Consider the following 18180-nt stretch of genomic DNA (forward strand, 5'->3'; position numbering starts at 1 on the left):
TCATGCCTTCAGCAGCCCAAATAACAACCAACATAAAAGTAATGTTGTGGGGTGCAGTATGTGGAAGCTACAAGCAATACAGTATTTGGATGAAAACATGAAGCTAGTAACACTTAGCACCATACTTTTTTGCAAAAAAACTTTTTTTGTTTCTAATTCACCAAAACTGCTTTAAATCATGCCTTCAGCAGCCCAAATAACAACCAACATAAAAGTAATGTTGTGGGATGCAGTATGTGGAAGCTACAAGCAATACAGTATTTGGATGAAAACATGAAGCTAGTTACACTTAGCACCATACTTTTTTGCAAAAAAACTTTTTTTGTTTCTAATTCACCAAAACTGCTTTAAATCATGCCTTCAGCAGCCCAAATAACAACCAACATAAAAGTAATGTTGTGGGGTGCAGTATGTGGAAGCTACAAGCAATACAGTATTTGGATGAAAACATGAAGCAAGTTACACTTAGCACCATACTTTTTTGCAAAAAAACTTTTTTTGTTTCTAATTCACCAAACTGCTTTAAATCATGCCTTCAGCAGCCCAAATAACAACCAACATAAAAGTAATGTTGTGGGATGCAGTATGTGGAAGCTACACGCAATACAGTATTTGGATGAAAACATGAAGCTATCTACACCTAGCACCATACTTTTTTGCAAAATCTTTTTTTGTTTCTAATTCACCAAAACTGCTTTAAATCATGCCTTCAGCAGCCCAAATAACAACCAACATAAAAGTAATGTTGTGGGATGCAGTATGTGGAAGCTACACACAATACAGTATTTGGATGAAAACATGAAGCTATCTACACCTAGCACCATACTTTTTTGCAAAAAAACTTTTTTTGTTTCTAATTCCCCAAAACTGCTTTAAATCATGCCTTTAGCTGCCCAAATAACAACCAACATTAAAGTAATGTTGTGGGGTGCAGTATGTGGAAGCTACAAGCAATACAGTATTTGGATTAAAACATGAAGCTATCTACTTTTCAAATGATGAAGCTATCTACACCTAGCACCATACTTTTTTGCAAAAAAACTTTTTTTGTTTCTAATTCACCAAAACTGCTTTAAATCATGCCTTCAGCAGCCCAAATAACAACCAACATAAAAGTAATGTTGTGGGGTGCAGTATGTGGAAGCTACAAGCAATACAGTATTTGGATGAAAACATGAAGCTAGTTACACTTAGCACCATACTTTTTTGCAAAAAAACTTTTTTTGTTTCTAATTCACCAAAACTGCTTTAAATCATGCCTTCAGCAGCCCAAATAACAACCAACATAAAAGTAATGTTGTGGGGTGCATTATGTGGAAGCTACAAGCAATACAGTATTTGGATGAAAACATGAAGCTAGTTACACTTAGCACCATACTTTTTTGCAAAAAAACTTTTTTTGTTTCTAATTCACCAAAACTGCTTTAAATCATGCCTTCAGCAGCCCAAATAACAACCAACATAAAAGTAATGTTGTGGGGTGCATTATGTGGAAGCTACAAGCAATACAGTATTTGGATGAAAACATGAAGCTAGTTACACTTAGCACCATACTTTTTTGCAAAAAACTTTTTTTGTTTCTAATTCACCAAAACTGCTTTAAATCATGCCTTCAGCAGCCCAAATAACAACCAACATAAAAGTAATGTTGTGGGATGCAGTATGTGGAAGCTACAAGCAATACAGTATTTGGATGAAAACATGAAGCTATCTACACCTAGCACCATACTTTTTTGCAAAAAAACTTTTTTTGTTTCTAATTCACCAAAACTGCTTTAAATCATGCCTTCAGCAGCCCAAATAACAACCAACATAAAAGTAATGTTGTGGGGTGCAGTATGTGGAAGCTACAAGCAATACAGTATTTGGATGAAAACATGAAGCTAGTTACACTTAGCACCATACTTTTTTGCAAAAAAACTTTTTTTGTTTCTAATTCACCAAAACTGCTTTAAATCATGCCTTCAGCAGCCCAAATAACAACCAACATAAAAGTAATGTTGTGGGGTGCATTATGTGGAAGCTACAAGCAATACAGTATTTGGATGAAAACATGAAGCTAGTTACACTTAGCACCATACTTTTTTGCAAAAAAACTTTTTTTGTTTCTAATTCACCAAAACTGCTTTAAATCATGCCTTCAGCAGCCCAAATAACAACCAACATAAAAGTAATGTTGTGGGATGCAGTATGTGGAAGCTACACGCAATACAGTATTTGGATGAAAACATGAAGCTATCTACACCTAGCACCATCCTTTTTTGCAAAAAACTTTTTTTGTTTCTAATTCACCAAAACTGCTTTAAATCATGCCTTCAGCAGCCCAAATAACAACCAACATAAAAGTAATGTTGTGGGATGCAGTATGTGGAAGCTACAAGCAATACAGTATTTGGATGAAAACATGAAGCTATCTACACCTAGCACCATACTTTTTTGCAAAAAAACTTTTTTTGTTTCTAATTCACCAAAACTGCTTTAAATCATGCCTTTAGCTGCCCAAATAACAACCAACATTAAAGTAATGTTGTGGGGTGCAGTATGTGGAAGCTACAAGCAATACAGTATTTGGATTAAAACATGAAGCTATCTACTTTTCAAATGATGAAGCTATCTACACCTAGCACCATACTTTTTTGCAAAAAAACTTTTTTTGTTTCTAATTCACCAAAACTGCTTTAAATCATGCCTTCAGCAGCCCAAATAACAACCAACATAAAAGTAATGTTGTGGGGTGCAGTATGTGGAAGCTACAAGCAATACAGTATTTGGATGAAAACATGAAGCTAGTTACACTTAGCACCATACTTTTTTGCAAAAAAACTTTTTTGTTTCTAATTCACCAAAACTGCTTTAAATCATGCCTTCAGCAGCCCAAATAACAACCAACATAAAAGTGATGTTGTGGGGTGCAGTATGTGGAAGCTACAAGCAATACAGTATTTGGATGAAAACATGAAGCAAGTTACACTTAGCACCATACTTTTTTGCAAAAAAACTTTTTTTGTTTCTAATTCACCAAAACTGCTTTAATCATGCCTTCAGCAGCCCAAATAACAACCAACATAAAAGTAATGTTGTGGGATGCAGTATGTGGAAGCTACACGCAATACAGTATTTGGATGAAAACATGAAGCTATCTACACCTAGCACCATACTTTTTTGCAAAAAAACTTTTTTTGTTTCTAATTCACCAAAACTGCTTTAAATCATGCCTTTAGCTGCCCAAATAACAACCAACATTAAAGTAATGTTGTGGGGTGCAGTATGTGGAAGCTACAAGCAATACAGTATTTGGATTAAAACATGAAGCTATCTACTTTTCAAATGATGAAGCTATCTACACCTAGCACCATACTTTTTTGCAAAAAAACTTTTTTTGTTTCTAATTCACCAAAACTGCTTTAAATCATGCCTTCAGCAGCCCAAATAACAACCAACATAAAAGTAATGTTGTGGGGTGCAGTATGTGGAAGCTACAAGCAATACAGTATATGGATGAAAACATGAAGCTAGTTACACTTAGCACCATACTTTTTTGCAAAAAAACTTTTTTTGTTTCTAATTCACCAAAACTGCTTTAAATCATGCCTTCAGCAGCCCAAATAACAACCAACATAAAAGTAATGTTGTGGGGTGCAGTATGTGGAAGCTACAAGCAATACAGTATTTGGATGAAAACATGAAGCTAGTTACACTTAGCACCATACTTTTTTGCAAAAAAACTTTTTTTGTTTCTAATTCACCAAAACTGCTTTAAATCATGCCTTCAGCAGCCCAAATAACAACCAACATAAAAGTAATGTTGTGGGGTGCATTATGTGGAAGCTACAAGCAATACAGTATTTGGATGAAAACATGAAGCTAGTTACACTTAGCACCATACTTTTTTGCAAAAAAACTTTTTTTGTTTCTAATTCACCAAAACTGCTTTAAATCATGCCTTCAGCAGCCCAAATAACAACCAACATAAAAGTAATGTTGTGGGATGCAGTATGTGGAAGCTACACGCAATACAGTATTTGGATGAAAATATGAAGCTATCTACACCTAGCACCATACTTTTTTGCAAAAAAACTTTTTTTGTTTCTAATTCACCAAAACTGCTTTAAATCATGCCTTCAGCAGCCCAAATAACAACCAACATAAAAGTAATGTTGTGGGGTGCAGTATGTGGAAGCTACAAGCAATACAGTATTTGGATGAAAACATGAAGCTAGTAACACTTAGCACCATACTTTTTTGCAAAAAAACTTTTTTTGTTTCTAATTCACCAAAACTGCTTTAAATCATGCCTTCAGCAGCCCAAATAACAACCAACATAAAAGTAATGTTGTGGGATGCAGTATGTGGAAGCTACACACAATACAGTATTTGGATGAAAACATGAAGCTATCTACACCTAGCACCATACTTTTTTGCAAAAAAACTTTTTTTGTTTCTAATTCACCAAAACTGCTTTAAATCATGCCTTCAGCAGCCCAAATAACAACCAACATAAAAGTAATGTTGTGGGATGCAGTATGTGGAAGCTACAAGCAATACAGTATTTGGATGAACACATGAAGCTATCTACACCTAGCACCATACTTTTTTGCAAAAAAACTTTTTTTGTTTCTAATTCACCAAAACTGCTTTAAATCATGCCTTTAGCTGCCCAAATAACAACCAACATTAAAGTAATGTTGTGGGGTGCAGTATGTGGAAGCTACAAGCAATACAGTATTTGGATTAAAACATGAAGCTATCTACTTTTCAAATGATGAAGCTATCTACACCTAGCACCATACTTTTTTGCAAAAAAACTTTTTTTGTTTCTAATTCACCAAAACTGCTTTAAATCATGCCTTCAGCAGCCCAAATAACAACCAACATAAAAGTAATGTTGTGGGGTGCAGTATGTGGAAGCTACAAGCAATACAGTATTTGGATGAAAACATGAAGCTAGTAACACTTAGCACCATACTTTTTTGCAAAAAAACTTTTTTTGTTTCTAATTCACCAAAACTGCTTTAAATCATGCCTTCAGCAGCCCAAATAACAACCAACATAAAAGTAATGTTGTGGGATGCAGTATGTGGAAGCTACACGCAATACAGTATTTGGATGAAAACATGAAGCTATCTACACCTAGCACCATACTTTTTTGCAAAAAACTTTTTTTGTTTCTAATTCACCAAAACTGCTTTAAATCATGCCTTCAGCAGCCCAAATAACAACCAACATAAAAGTAATGTTGTGGGGTGCAGTATGTGGAAGCTACAAGCAATACAGTATTTGGATGAAAACATGAAGCTATCTACACCTAGCACCATACTTTTTTGCAAAAAAACTTTTTTTGTTTCTAATTCACCAAAACTGCTTTAAATCATGCCTTCAGCAGCCCAAATAACAACCAACATAAAAGTAATGTTGTGGGGTGCAGTATGTGGAAGCTACAAGCAATACAGTATTTGGATGAAAACATGAAGCTAGTTACACCTAGCACCATACTTTTTTGCAAAAAAACTTTTTTTGTTTCTAATTCACCAAAACTGCTTTAAATCATGCCTTCAGCAGCCCAAATAACAACCAACATAAAAGTAATGTTGTGGGATGCAGTATGTGGAAGCTACACGCAATACAGTATTTGGATGAAAACATGAAGCTATCTACACCTAGCACCATACTTTTTTGCAAAAAAACTTTTTTTGTTTCTAATTCACCAAAACTGCTTTAAATCATGCCTTCAGCAGCCCAAATAACAACCAACATAAAAGTAATGTTGTGGGATGCAGTATGTGGAAGCTACACGCAATACAGTATTTGGATGAAAACATGAAGCTATCTACACCTAGCACCATACTTTTTTGCAAAAAACTTTTTTTGTTTCTAATTCACCAAAACTGCTTTAAATCATGCCTTCAGCAGCCCAAATAACAACCAACATAAAAGTAATGTTGTGGGGTGCAGTATGTGGAAGCTACAAGCAATACAGTATTTGGATGAAAACATGAAGCTATCTACACCTAGCACCATACTTTTTTGCAAAAAAACTTTTTTTGTTTCTAATTCACCAAAACTGCTTTAAATCATGCCTTCAGCAGCCCAAATAACAACCAACATAAAAGTAATGTTGTGGGGTGCAGTATGTGGAAGCTACAAGCAATACAGTATTTGGATGAAAACATGAAGCTAGTTACACCTAGCACCATACTTTTTTGCAAAAAAACTTTTTTTGTTTCTAATTCACCAAAACTGCTTTAAATCATGCCTTCAGCAGCCCAAATAACAACCAACATAAAAGTAATGTTGTGGGATGCAGTATGTGGAAGCTACACGCAATACAGTATTTGGATGAAAACATGAAGCTATCTACACCTAGCACCATACTTTTTTGCAAAAAAACTTTTTTTGTTTCTAATTCACCAAAACTGCTTTAAATCATGCCTTTAGCTGCCCAAATAACAACCAACATTAAAGTAATGTTGTGGGGTGCAGTATGTGGAAGCTACAAGCAATACAGTATTTGGATTAAAACATGAAGCTAGTTACACTTAGCACCATACTTTTTTGCAAAAAAACTTTTTTTGTTTCTAATTCACCAAAACTGCTTTAAATCATGCCTTCAGCAGCCCAAATAACAACCAACATAAAAGTAATGTTGTGGGGTGCAGTATGTGGAAGCTACAAGCAATACAGTATTTGGATGAAAACATGAAGCTAGTTACACTTAGCACCATACTTTTTTGCAAAAAAACTTTTTTTGTTTCTAATTCACCAAAACTGCTTTAAATCATGCCTTCAGCAGTCCAAATAACAACCAACATAAAAGTAATGTTGTGGGGTGCAGTATGTGGAAGCTACAAGCAATACAGTATTTGGATGAAAACATGAAGCTATCTACACCTAGCACCATACTTTTTTGCAAAAAAACTTTTTTTGTTTCTACTTCACCAAAACTGCTTTAAATCATGCCTTCAGCAGCCCAAATAACAACCAACATAAAAGTAATGTTGTGGGGTGCAGTATGTGGAAGCTACAAGCAATACAGTATTTGGATGAAAACATGAAGCTAGTTACACCTAGCACCATACTTTTTTGGAAAAAAACTTTTTTTGTTTCTAATTCACCAAAACTGCTTTAAATCATGCCTTCAGCAGCCCAAATAACAACCAACATAAAAGTAATGTTGTGGGATGCAGTATGTGGAAGCTACACGCAATACAGTATTTGGATGAAAACATGAAGCTATCTACACCTAGCACCATACTTTTTTGCAAAAAAACTTTTTTTGTTTCTAATTCACCAAAACTGCTTTAAATCATGCCTTTAGCTGCCCAAATAACAACCAACATTAAAGTAATGTTGTGGGGTGCAGTATGTGGAAGCTACAAGCAATACAGTATTTGGATTAAAACATGAAGCTATCTACTTTTCAAATGATGAAGCTATCTACACCTAGCACCATACTTTTTTGCAAAAAAACTTTTTTTGTTTCTAATTCACCAAAACTGCTTTAAATCATGCCTTCAGCAGCCCAAATAACAACCAACATAAAAGTAATGTTGTGGGGTGCAGTATGTGGAAGCTACAAGCAATACAGTATTTGGATGAAAACATGAAGCTAGTAACACTTAGCACCATACTTTTTTGCAAAAAAACTTTTTTTGTTTCTAATTCACCAAAACTGCTTTAAATCATGCCTTCAGCAGCCCAAATAACAACCAACATAAAAGTAATGTTGTGGGGTGCAGTATGTGGAAGCTACAAGCAATACAGTATTTGGATGAAAACATGAAGCTAGTTACACTTAGCACCATACTTTTTTGCAAAAAAAACTTTTTTGTTTCTAATTCACCAAAACTGCTTTAAATCATGCCTTTAGCAGCCCAAATAACAACCAACATTAAAGTAATGTTGTGGGGTGCAGTATGTGGAAGCTACAAGCAATACAGTATTTGGATGAAAACATGAAGCTAGTTACACTCTTAGCACCATACTTTTTTGCAAAAAAACTTTTTTTTGTTTCTAATTCACCAAAACTGCTTTAAATCATGCCTTCAGCAGCCCAAATAACAACCAACATAAAAGTAATGTTGTGGGGTGCAGTATGTGGAAGCTACAAGCAATACAGTATTTGGATGAAAACATGAAGCTAGTTACACTTAGCACCATACTTTTTTGCAAAAAAACTTTTTTTGTTTCTAATTCACCAAAACTGCTTTAAATCATGCCTTCAGCAGCCCAAATAACAACCAACATAAAAGTAATGTTGTGGGGTGCAGTATGTGGAAGCTACAAGCAATACAGTATTTGGATGAAAACATGAAGCTATCTACACCTAGCACCATACTTTTTTGCAAAAAAACTTTTTTTGTTTCTAATTCACCAAAACTGCTTTAAATCATGCCTTCAGCAGCCCAAATAACAACCAACATAAAAGTAATGTTGTGGGGTGCAGTATGTGGAAGCTACAAGCAATACAGTATTTGGATGAAAACATGAAGCTAGTTACACCTAGCACCATACTTTTTTCCAAAAAACCTTTTTTTGTTTCTAATTCACCAAAACTGCTTTAAATCATGCCTTTAGCTGCCCAAATAACAACCAACATTAAAGTAATGTTGTGGGGTGCAGTATGTGGAAGCTACAAGCAATACAGTATTTGGATTAAAACATGAAGCTATCTACTTTTCAAATGATGAAGCTATCTACACCTAGCACCATACTTTTTTGCAAAAAACTTTTTTTGTTTCTAATTCACCAAAACTGCTTTAAATCATGCCTTCAGCAGCCCAAATAACAACCAACATAAAAGTAATGTTGTGGGGTGCAGTATGTGGAAGCTACAAGCAATACAGTATTTGGATGAAAACATGAAGCTAGTTACACTTAGCACCATACTTTTTTGCAAAAAAACTTTTTTTGTTTCTAATTCACCAAAACTGCTTTAAATCATGCTTTCAGCAGCCCAAATAACAACCAACATTAAAGTAATGTTGTGGGATGCAGTATGTGGAAGCTACAAGCAATACAGTATTTGGATGAAAACATGAAGCTATCTACACCTAGCACCATACTTTTTTGCAAAAAAACTTTTTTTGTTTCTAATTCACCAAAACTGCTTTAAATCATGCCTTCAGCAGCCCAAATAACAACCAACATAAAAAGTAATGTTGTGGGATGCAGTATGTGGAAGCTACACGCAATACAGTATTTGGATGAAAACATGAAGCTATCTACACCTAGCACCATACTTTTTTGCAAAAAAACTTTTTTTGTTTCTAATTCACCAAAACTGCTTTAAATCATGCCTTCAGCAGCCCAAATAACAACCAACATAAAAGTAATGTTGTGGGATGCAGTATGTGGAAGCTACAAGCAATACAGTATTTGGATGAAAACATGAAGCTATCTACACCTAGCACCATACTTTTTTGCAAAAATACTTTTTTTGTTTCTAATTCACCAAAACTGCTTTAAATCATGCCTTTAGCTGCCCAAATAACAACCAACATTAAAGTAATGTTGTGGGGTGCAGTATGTGGAAGCTACAAGCAATACAGTATTTGGATTAAAACATGAAGCTATCTACTTTTCAAATGATGAAGCTATCTACACCTAGCACCATACTTTTTTGCAAAAAAACTTTTTTTGTTTCTAATTCACCAAAACTGCTTTAAATCATGCCTTCAGCAGCCCAAATAACAACCAACATAAAAGTAATGTTGTGGGGTGCAGTATGTGGAAGCTACAAGCAATACAGTATTTGGATGAAAACATGAAGCTAGTTACACCTAGCACCATACTTTTTTGCAAAAAACCTTTTTTTGTTTCTAATTCACCAAAACTGCTTTAAATCATGCCTTCAGCAGCCCAAATAACAACCAACATAAAAGTAATGTTGTGGGATGCAGTATGTGGAAGCTACACGCAATACAGTATTTGGATGAAAACATGAAGCTATCTACACCTAGCACCATACTTTTTTGCAAAAAAACTTTTTTTGTTTCTAATTCACCAAAACTGCTTTAAATCATGCCTTTAGCTGCCCAAATAACAACCAACATTAAAGTAATGTTGTGGGGTGCAGTATGTGGAAGCTACAAGCAATACAGTATTTGGATTAAAACATGAAGCTATCTACTTTTCAAATGATGAAGCTATCTACACCTAGAACCATACTTTTTTGCAAAAAAACTTTTTTTGTTTCTAATTCACCAAAACTGCTTTAAATCATGCCTTCAGCAGCCCAAATAACAACCAACATAAAAGTAATGTTGTGGGATGCAGTATGTGGAAGCTACAAGCAATACAGTATTTGGATGAAAACATGAAGCTATCTACACCTAGCACCATACTTTTTTGCAAAAAAACTTTTTTTGTTTCTAATTCACCAAAACTGCTTTAAATCATGCCTTCAGCAGCCCAAATAACAACCAACATAAAAGTAATGTTGTGGGGTGCAGTATGTGGAAGCTACAAGCAATACAGTATTTGGATGAAAACATGAAGCAAGTTACACTTAGCACCATACTTTTTTGCAAAAAAACTTTTTTTGTTTCTAATTCACCAAAACTGCTTTAAATCATGCCTTCAGCAGCCCAAATAACAACCAACATAAAAGTAATGTTGTGGGATGCAGTATGTGGAAGCTACACGCAATACAGTATTTGGATGAAAACATGAAGCTATCTACACCTAGCACCATACTTTTTTGCAAAAAACTTTTTTTGTTTCTAATTCACCGAAACTGCTTTAAATCATGCCTTCAGCAGCCCAAATAACAACCAACATAAAAGTAATGTTGTGGGGTGCAGTATGTGGAAGCTACAAGCAATACAGTATTTGGATGAAAACATGAAGCTAGTTACACTTAGCACCATACTTTTTTGCAAAAAAACTTTTTTTGTTTCTAATTCACCAAAACTGCTTTAAATCATGCCTTCAGCAGCCCAAATAACAACCAACATAAAAGTAATGTTGTGGGGTGCAGTATGTGGAAGCTACAAGCAATACAGTATTTGGATGAAAACATGAAGCTAGTTACACTTAGCACCATACTTTTTTGCAAAAAAACTTTTTTTGTTTCTAATTCACCAAAACTGCTTTAAATCATGCCTTCAGCAGCCCAAACAACAACCAACATAAAAGTAATGTTGTGGGGTGCAGTATGTGGAAGCTACAAGCAATACAGTATTTGGATGAAAACATGAAGCTAGTAACACTTAGCACCATACTTTTTTGCAAAAAAACTTTTTTTGTTTCTAATTCACCAAAACTGCTTTAAATCATGCCTTCAGCAGCCCAAATAACAACCAACATAAAAGTAATGTTGTGGGGTGCAGTATGTGGAAGCTACAAGCAATACAGTATTTGGATGAAAACATGAAGCTAGTTACACTTAGCACCATACTTTTTTGCAAAAAAACTTTTTTTGTTTCTAATTCACCAAAACTGCTTTAAATCATGCCTTTAGCAGCCCAAATAACAACCAACATTAAAGTAATGTTGTGGGGTGCAGTATGTGGAAGCTACAAGCAATACAGTATTTGGATGAAAACATGAAGCTAGTTACACTCTTAGCACCATACTTTTTTGCAAAAAAACTTTTTTTTGTTTCTAATTCACCAAAACTGCTTTAAATCATGCCTTCAGCAGCCCAAATAACAACCAACATAAAAGTAATGTTGTGGGATGCAGTATGTGGAAGCTACAAGCAATACAGTATTTGGATGAAAACATGAAGCTAGTTACACTTAGCACCATACTTTTTTGCAAAAAAACTTTTTTTGTTTCTAATTCACCAAAACTGCTTTAAATCATGCCTTTAGCTGCCCAAATAACAACCAACATTAAAGTAATGTTGTGGGGTGCAGTATGTGGAAGCTACAAGCAATACAGTATTTGGATGAAAACATGAAGCTAGTTACACTTAGCACCATACTTTTTTGCAAAAAAACTTTTTTTGTTTCTAATTCACCAAAACTGCTTTAAATCATGCCTTCAGCAGCCCAAATAACAACCAACATAAAAGTAATGTTGTGGGGTGCAGTATGTGGAAGCTACAAGCAATACAGTATTTGGATGAAAACATGAAGCTAGTTACACTTAGCACCATACTTTTTTGCAAAAAAACTTTTTTTGTTTCTAATTCACCAAAACTGCTTTAAATCATGCCTTCAGCAGCCCAAATAACAACCAACATAAAAGTAATGTTGTGGGATGCAGTATGTGGAAGCTACAAGCAATACAGTATTTGGATGAAAACATGAAGCTAGTAACACTTAGCACCATACTTTTTTGCAAAAAAACTTTTTTTGTTTCTAATTCACCAAAACTGCTTTAAATCATGCCTTCAGCAGCCAAAATAACAACCAACATAAAAGTAATGTTGTGGGGTGCAGTATGTGGAAGCTACAAGCAATACAGTATTTGGATGAAAACATGAAGCTAGTTACACTTAGCACCATACTTTTTTGCAAAAAAACTTTTTTTGTTTCTAATTCACAAAAACTGCTTTAAATCATGCCTTCAGCAGCCCAAATAACAACCAACATAAAAGTAATGTTGTGGGATGCAGTATGTGGAAGCTACACGCAATACAGTATTTGGATGAAAACATGAAGCTATCTACACCTAGCACCATACTTTTTTGCAAAAAAACTTTTTTTGTTTCTAATTCACCAAAACTGCTTTAAATCATGCCTTCAGCAGCCCAAATAACAACCAACATAAAAGTAATGTTGTGGGGTGCAGTATGTGGAAGAAGCTACAAGCAATACAGTATTTGGATGAAAACATGAAGCTAGTTACACTTAGCACCATACTTTTTTGCAAAAAAACTTTTTTTGTTTCTAATTCACCAAAACTGCTTTAAATCATGCCTTTAGCAGCCCAAATAACAACCAACATGAAAGTAATGTTGTGGGGTGCAGTATGTGGAAGCTACAAGCAATACAGTATTTGGATGAAAACATGAAGCTAGTTACACTCTTAGCACCATACTTTTTTGCAAAAAAACTTTTTTTTGTTTCTAATTCACCAAAACTGCTTTAAATCATGCCTTCAGCAGCCCAAATAACAACCAACATAAAAGTAATGTTGTGGGGTGCAGTATGTGGAAGCTACAAGCAATACAGTATTTGGATGAAAACATGAAGCTAGTTACACTTAGCACCATACTTTTTTGCAAAAAAACTTTTTTTGTTTCTAATTCACCAAAACTGCTTTAAATCATGCCTTCAGCAGCCCAAATAACAACCAACATAAAAGTAATGTTGTGGGGTGCAGTATGTGGAAGCTACAAGCAATACAGTATTTGGATGAAAACATGAAGCTAGTTACACTTAGCACCATACTTTTTTGCAAAAAAACTTTTTTTGTTTCTAATTCACCAAAACTGCTTTAAATCATGCCTTCAGCAGCCCAAATAACAACCAACATAAAAGTAATGTTGTGGGATGCAGTATGTGGAAGCTACAAGCAATACAGTATTTGGATGAAAACATGAAGCTATCTACACCTAGCACCATACTTTTTTGCAAAAACACTTTTTTTGTTTCTAATTCACCAAAACTGCTTTAAATCATGCCTTCAGCAGCCCAAATAACAACCAACATAAAAGTAATGTTGTGGGATGCAGTATGTGGAAGCTACACACAATACAGTATTTGGATGAAAACATGAAGCTATCTACACCTAGCACCATACTTTTTTGCAAAAAAACTTTTTTTGTTTCTAATTCACCAAAACTGCTTTAAATCATGCCTTCAGCAGCCCAAATAACAACCAACATAAAAGTAATGTTGTGGGGTGCAGTATGTGGAAGCTACAAGCAATACAGTATTTGGATGAAAACATGAAGCTATCTACACCTAGCACCATACTTTTTTGCAAAAAAACTTTTTTTGTTTCTAATTCACCAAAACTGCTTTAAATCATGCCTTCAGCAGCCCAAATAACAACCAACATAAAAGTAATGTTGTGGGGTGCATTATGTGGAAGCTACAAGCAATACAGTATTTGGATGAAAACATGAAGCTAGTTACACTTAGCACCATACTTTTTTGCAAAAAAACTTTTTTTGTTTCTAATTCACCAAAACTGCTTTAAATCATGCCTTCAGCAGCCCAAATAACAACCAACATAAAAGTAATGTTGTGGGATGCAGTATGTGGAAGCTACACGCAATACAGTATTTGGATGAAAACATGAAGCTATCTACACCTAGCACCATACTTTTTTGCAAAAAAACTTTTTTTGTTTCTAATTCACCAAAACTGCTTTAAATCATGCCTTCAGCAGCCCAAATAACAACCAACATAAAAGTAATGTTGTGGGATGCAGTATGTGGAAGCTACACACAATACAGTATTTGGATGAAAACATGAAGCTATCTACACTTAGCACCATACTTTTTTGCAAAAAAACTTTTTTTGTTTCTAATTCACCAAAACTGCTTTAAATCATGCCTTCAGCAGCCCAAATAACAACCAACATAAAAGTAATGTTGTGGGGTGCAGTATGTGGAAGCTGCACGCAATACAGTATTTGGATGAAAACATGAAGCTATCTACACCTAGCACCATACTTTTTTGCAAAAAAACTTTTTTTGTTTCTAATTCACCAAAACTGCTTTAAATCATGCCTTCAGCAGCCCAAATAACAACCAACATAAAAGTAATGTTGTGGGATGCAGTATGTGGAAGCTACACGCAATACAGTATTTGGTTGAAAACATGAAGCTATCTACACCTAGCACCATACTTTTTTGCAAAAAAAACTTTTTTTGTTTCTAATTCACCAAAACTGCTTTAAATCATGCCTTCAGCAGCCCAAATAACAACCAACATAAAAGTAATGTTGTGGGATGCAGTATGTGGAAGCTACACGCAATACAGTATTTGGATGAAAACATGAAGCTATCTACACCTAGCACCATACTTTTTTGCAAAAAACTTTTTTTGTTTCTAATTCACCAAAACTGCTTTAAATCATGCCTTCAGCAGCCCAAATAACAACCAACATAAAAGTAATGTTGTGGGATGCAGTATGTGGAAGCTACACACAATACAGTATTTGGATGAAAACATGAAGCTATCTACACCTAGCACCATACTTTTTTGCAAAAAAACTTTTTTTGTTTCTAATTCACCAAAACTGCTTTAAATCATGCCTTTAGCTGCCCAAATAACAACCAACATAAAAGTAATGTTGTGGGGTGCAGTATGTGGAAGCTACAAGCAATACAGTATTTGGATGAAAACATGAAGCTAGTTACACTTAGCACCATACTTTTTTGCAAAAAAACTTTTTTTGTTTCTAATTCACCAAAACTGCTTTAAATCATGCCTTCAGCAGCCCAAATAACAACCAACATAAAAGTAATGTTGTGGGGTGCAGTATGTGGAAGCTACAAGCAATACAGTATTTGGATGAAAACATGAAGCTAGTTACACTTAGCACCATACTTTTTTGCAAAAAAACTTTTTTTGTTTCTAATTCACCAAAACTGCTTTAAATCATGCCTTCAGCAGCCCAAATAACAACCAACATAAAAGTAATGTTGTGGGGTGCAGTATGTGGAAGCTACAAGCAATACAGTATTTGGATGAAAACATGAAGCTAGTTACACTTAGCACCATACTTTTTTGCAAAAAAACTTTTTTTGTTTCTAATTCACCAAAACTGCTTTAAATCATGCCTTCAGCAGCCCAAATAACAACCAACATAAAAGTAATGTTGTGGGATGCAGTATGTGGAAGCTACAAGCAAAACAGTATTTGGATGAAAACATGAAGCTATCTACACCTAGCACCATACTTTTTTGCAAAAAAACTTTTTTTGTTTCTAATTCACCAAAACTGCTTTAAATCATGCCTTCAGCAGCCCAAATAGCAACCAACATAAAAGTAATGTTGTGGGGTGCAGTATGTGGAAGCTACAAGCAATACAGTATTTGGATGAAAACATGAAGCTAGTAACACTTAGCACCATACTTTTTTGCAAAAAAACTTTTTTTGTTTCTAATTCACCAAAACTGCTTTAAATCATGCCTTCAGCAGCCCAAATAACAACCAACATAAAAGTAATGTTGTGGGATGCAGTATGTGGAAGCTACACACAATACAGTATTTGGATGAAAACATGAAGCTATCTACACCTAGCACCATACTTTTTTGCAAAAAAACTTTTTTTGTTTCTAATTCACCAAAACTGCTTTAAATCATGCCTTCAGCAGCCCAAATAACAACCAACATAAAAGTAATGTTGTGGGATGCAGTATGTGGAAGCTACAAGCAATACAGTATTTGGATGAAAACATGAAGCTATCTACACCTAGCACCATACTTTTTTGCAAAAAAACTTTTTTTGTTTCTAATTCACCAAAACTGCTTTAAATCATGCCTTTAGCTGCCCAAATAACAACCAACATTAAAGTAATGTTGTGGGGTGCAGTATGTGGAAGCTACAAGCAATACAGTATTTGGATTAAAACATGAAGCTATCTACTTTTCAAATGATGAAGCTATCTACACCTAGCACCATACTTTTTTGCAAAAAAACTTTTTTTGTTTCTAATTCACCAAAACTGCTTTAAATCATGCCTTCAGCAGCCCAAATAACAACCAACATAAAAGTAATGTTGTGGGGTGCAGTATGTGGAAGCTACAAGCAATACAGTATTTGGATGAAAACATGAAGCTAGTTACACTTAGCACCATACTTTTTTGCAAAAAAACTTTTTTTGTTTCTAATTCACCAAAACTGCTTTAAATCATGCCTTTAGCAGCCCAAATAACAACCAACATAAAAGTAATGTTGTGGGGTGCAGTATGTGGAAGCTACAAGCAATACAGTATTTGGATTAAAACATGAAGCTATCTACTTTTCAAATGATGAAGCTATCTACACCTAGCACCATACTTTTTTGCAAAAAAACTTTTTTTGTTTCTAATTCACCAAAACTGCTTTAAATCATGCCTTCAGCAGCCCAAATAACAACCAACATAAAAAGTAATGTTGTGGGATGCAGTATGTGGAAGCTACACGCAATACAGTATTTGGATGAAAACATGAAGCTATCTACACCTAGCACCATACTTTTTTGCAAAAAAACTTTTTTTGTTTCTAATTCACCAAAACTGCTTTAAATCATGCCTTTAGCTGCCCAAATAACAACCAACATTAAAGTAATGTTGTGGGGTGCAGTATGTGGAAGCTACAAGCAATACAGTATTTGGATGAAAACATGAAGCTAGTTACACTTAGCACCATACTTTTTTGCAAAAAAACTTTTTTTGTTTCTAATTCACCAAAACTGCTTTAAATCATGCCTTCAGCAGCCCAAATAACAACCAACATAAAAGTAATGTTGTGGGGTGCAGTATGTGGAAGCTACAAGCAATACAGTATTTGGATGAAAACATGAAGCTATCTACACCTAGCACCATACTTTTTTGCAAAAAAACTTTTTTTGTTTCTAATTCACCAAAACTGCTTTAAATCATGCCTTCAGCAGCCCAAATAACAACCAACATAAAAGTAATGTTGTGGGGTGCAGTATGTGGAAGCTACAAGCAATACAGTATTTGGATGAAAACATGAAGCTAGTTACACTTAGCACCATACTTTTTTGCAAAAAAACTTTTTTTGTTTCTAATTCACCAAAACTGCTTTAAATCATGCCTTCAGCAGCCCAAATAACAACCAACATAAAAGTAATGTTGTGGGATGCAGTATGTGGAAGCTACACGCAATACAGTATTTGGATGAAAACATGAAGCTATCTACACCTAGCACCATACTTTTTTGCAAAAAAACTTTTTTTGTTTCTAATTCACCAAAACTGCTTTAAATCATGCCTTCAGCAGCCCAAATAACAACCAACATAAAAGTAATGTTGTGGGATGCAGTATGTGGAAGCTACAAGCAATACAGTATTTGGATGAAAACATGAAGCTATCTACACCTAGCACCATACTTTTTTGCAAAAAAACTTTTTTTGTTTCTAATTCACCAAAACTGCTTTAAATCATGCCTTCAGCAGCCCAAATAACAACCAACATAAAAGTAATGTTGTGGGGTGCAGTATGTGGAAGCTACAAGCAATACAGTATTTGGATGAAAACATGAAGCTAGTAACACTTAGCACCATACTTTTTTGCAAAAAAACTTTTTTTGTTTCTAATTCAC

The sequence above is a fragment of the Spea bombifrons genome, chromosome 5 (genome assembly GCF_027358695.1).
Source record: "Spea bombifrons isolate aSpeBom1 chromosome 5, aSpeBom1.2.pri, whole genome shotgun sequence".
Classification (NCBI taxonomy): Eukaryota; Metazoa; Chordata; class Amphibia; order Anura; family Pelobatidae; genus Spea; species Spea bombifrons.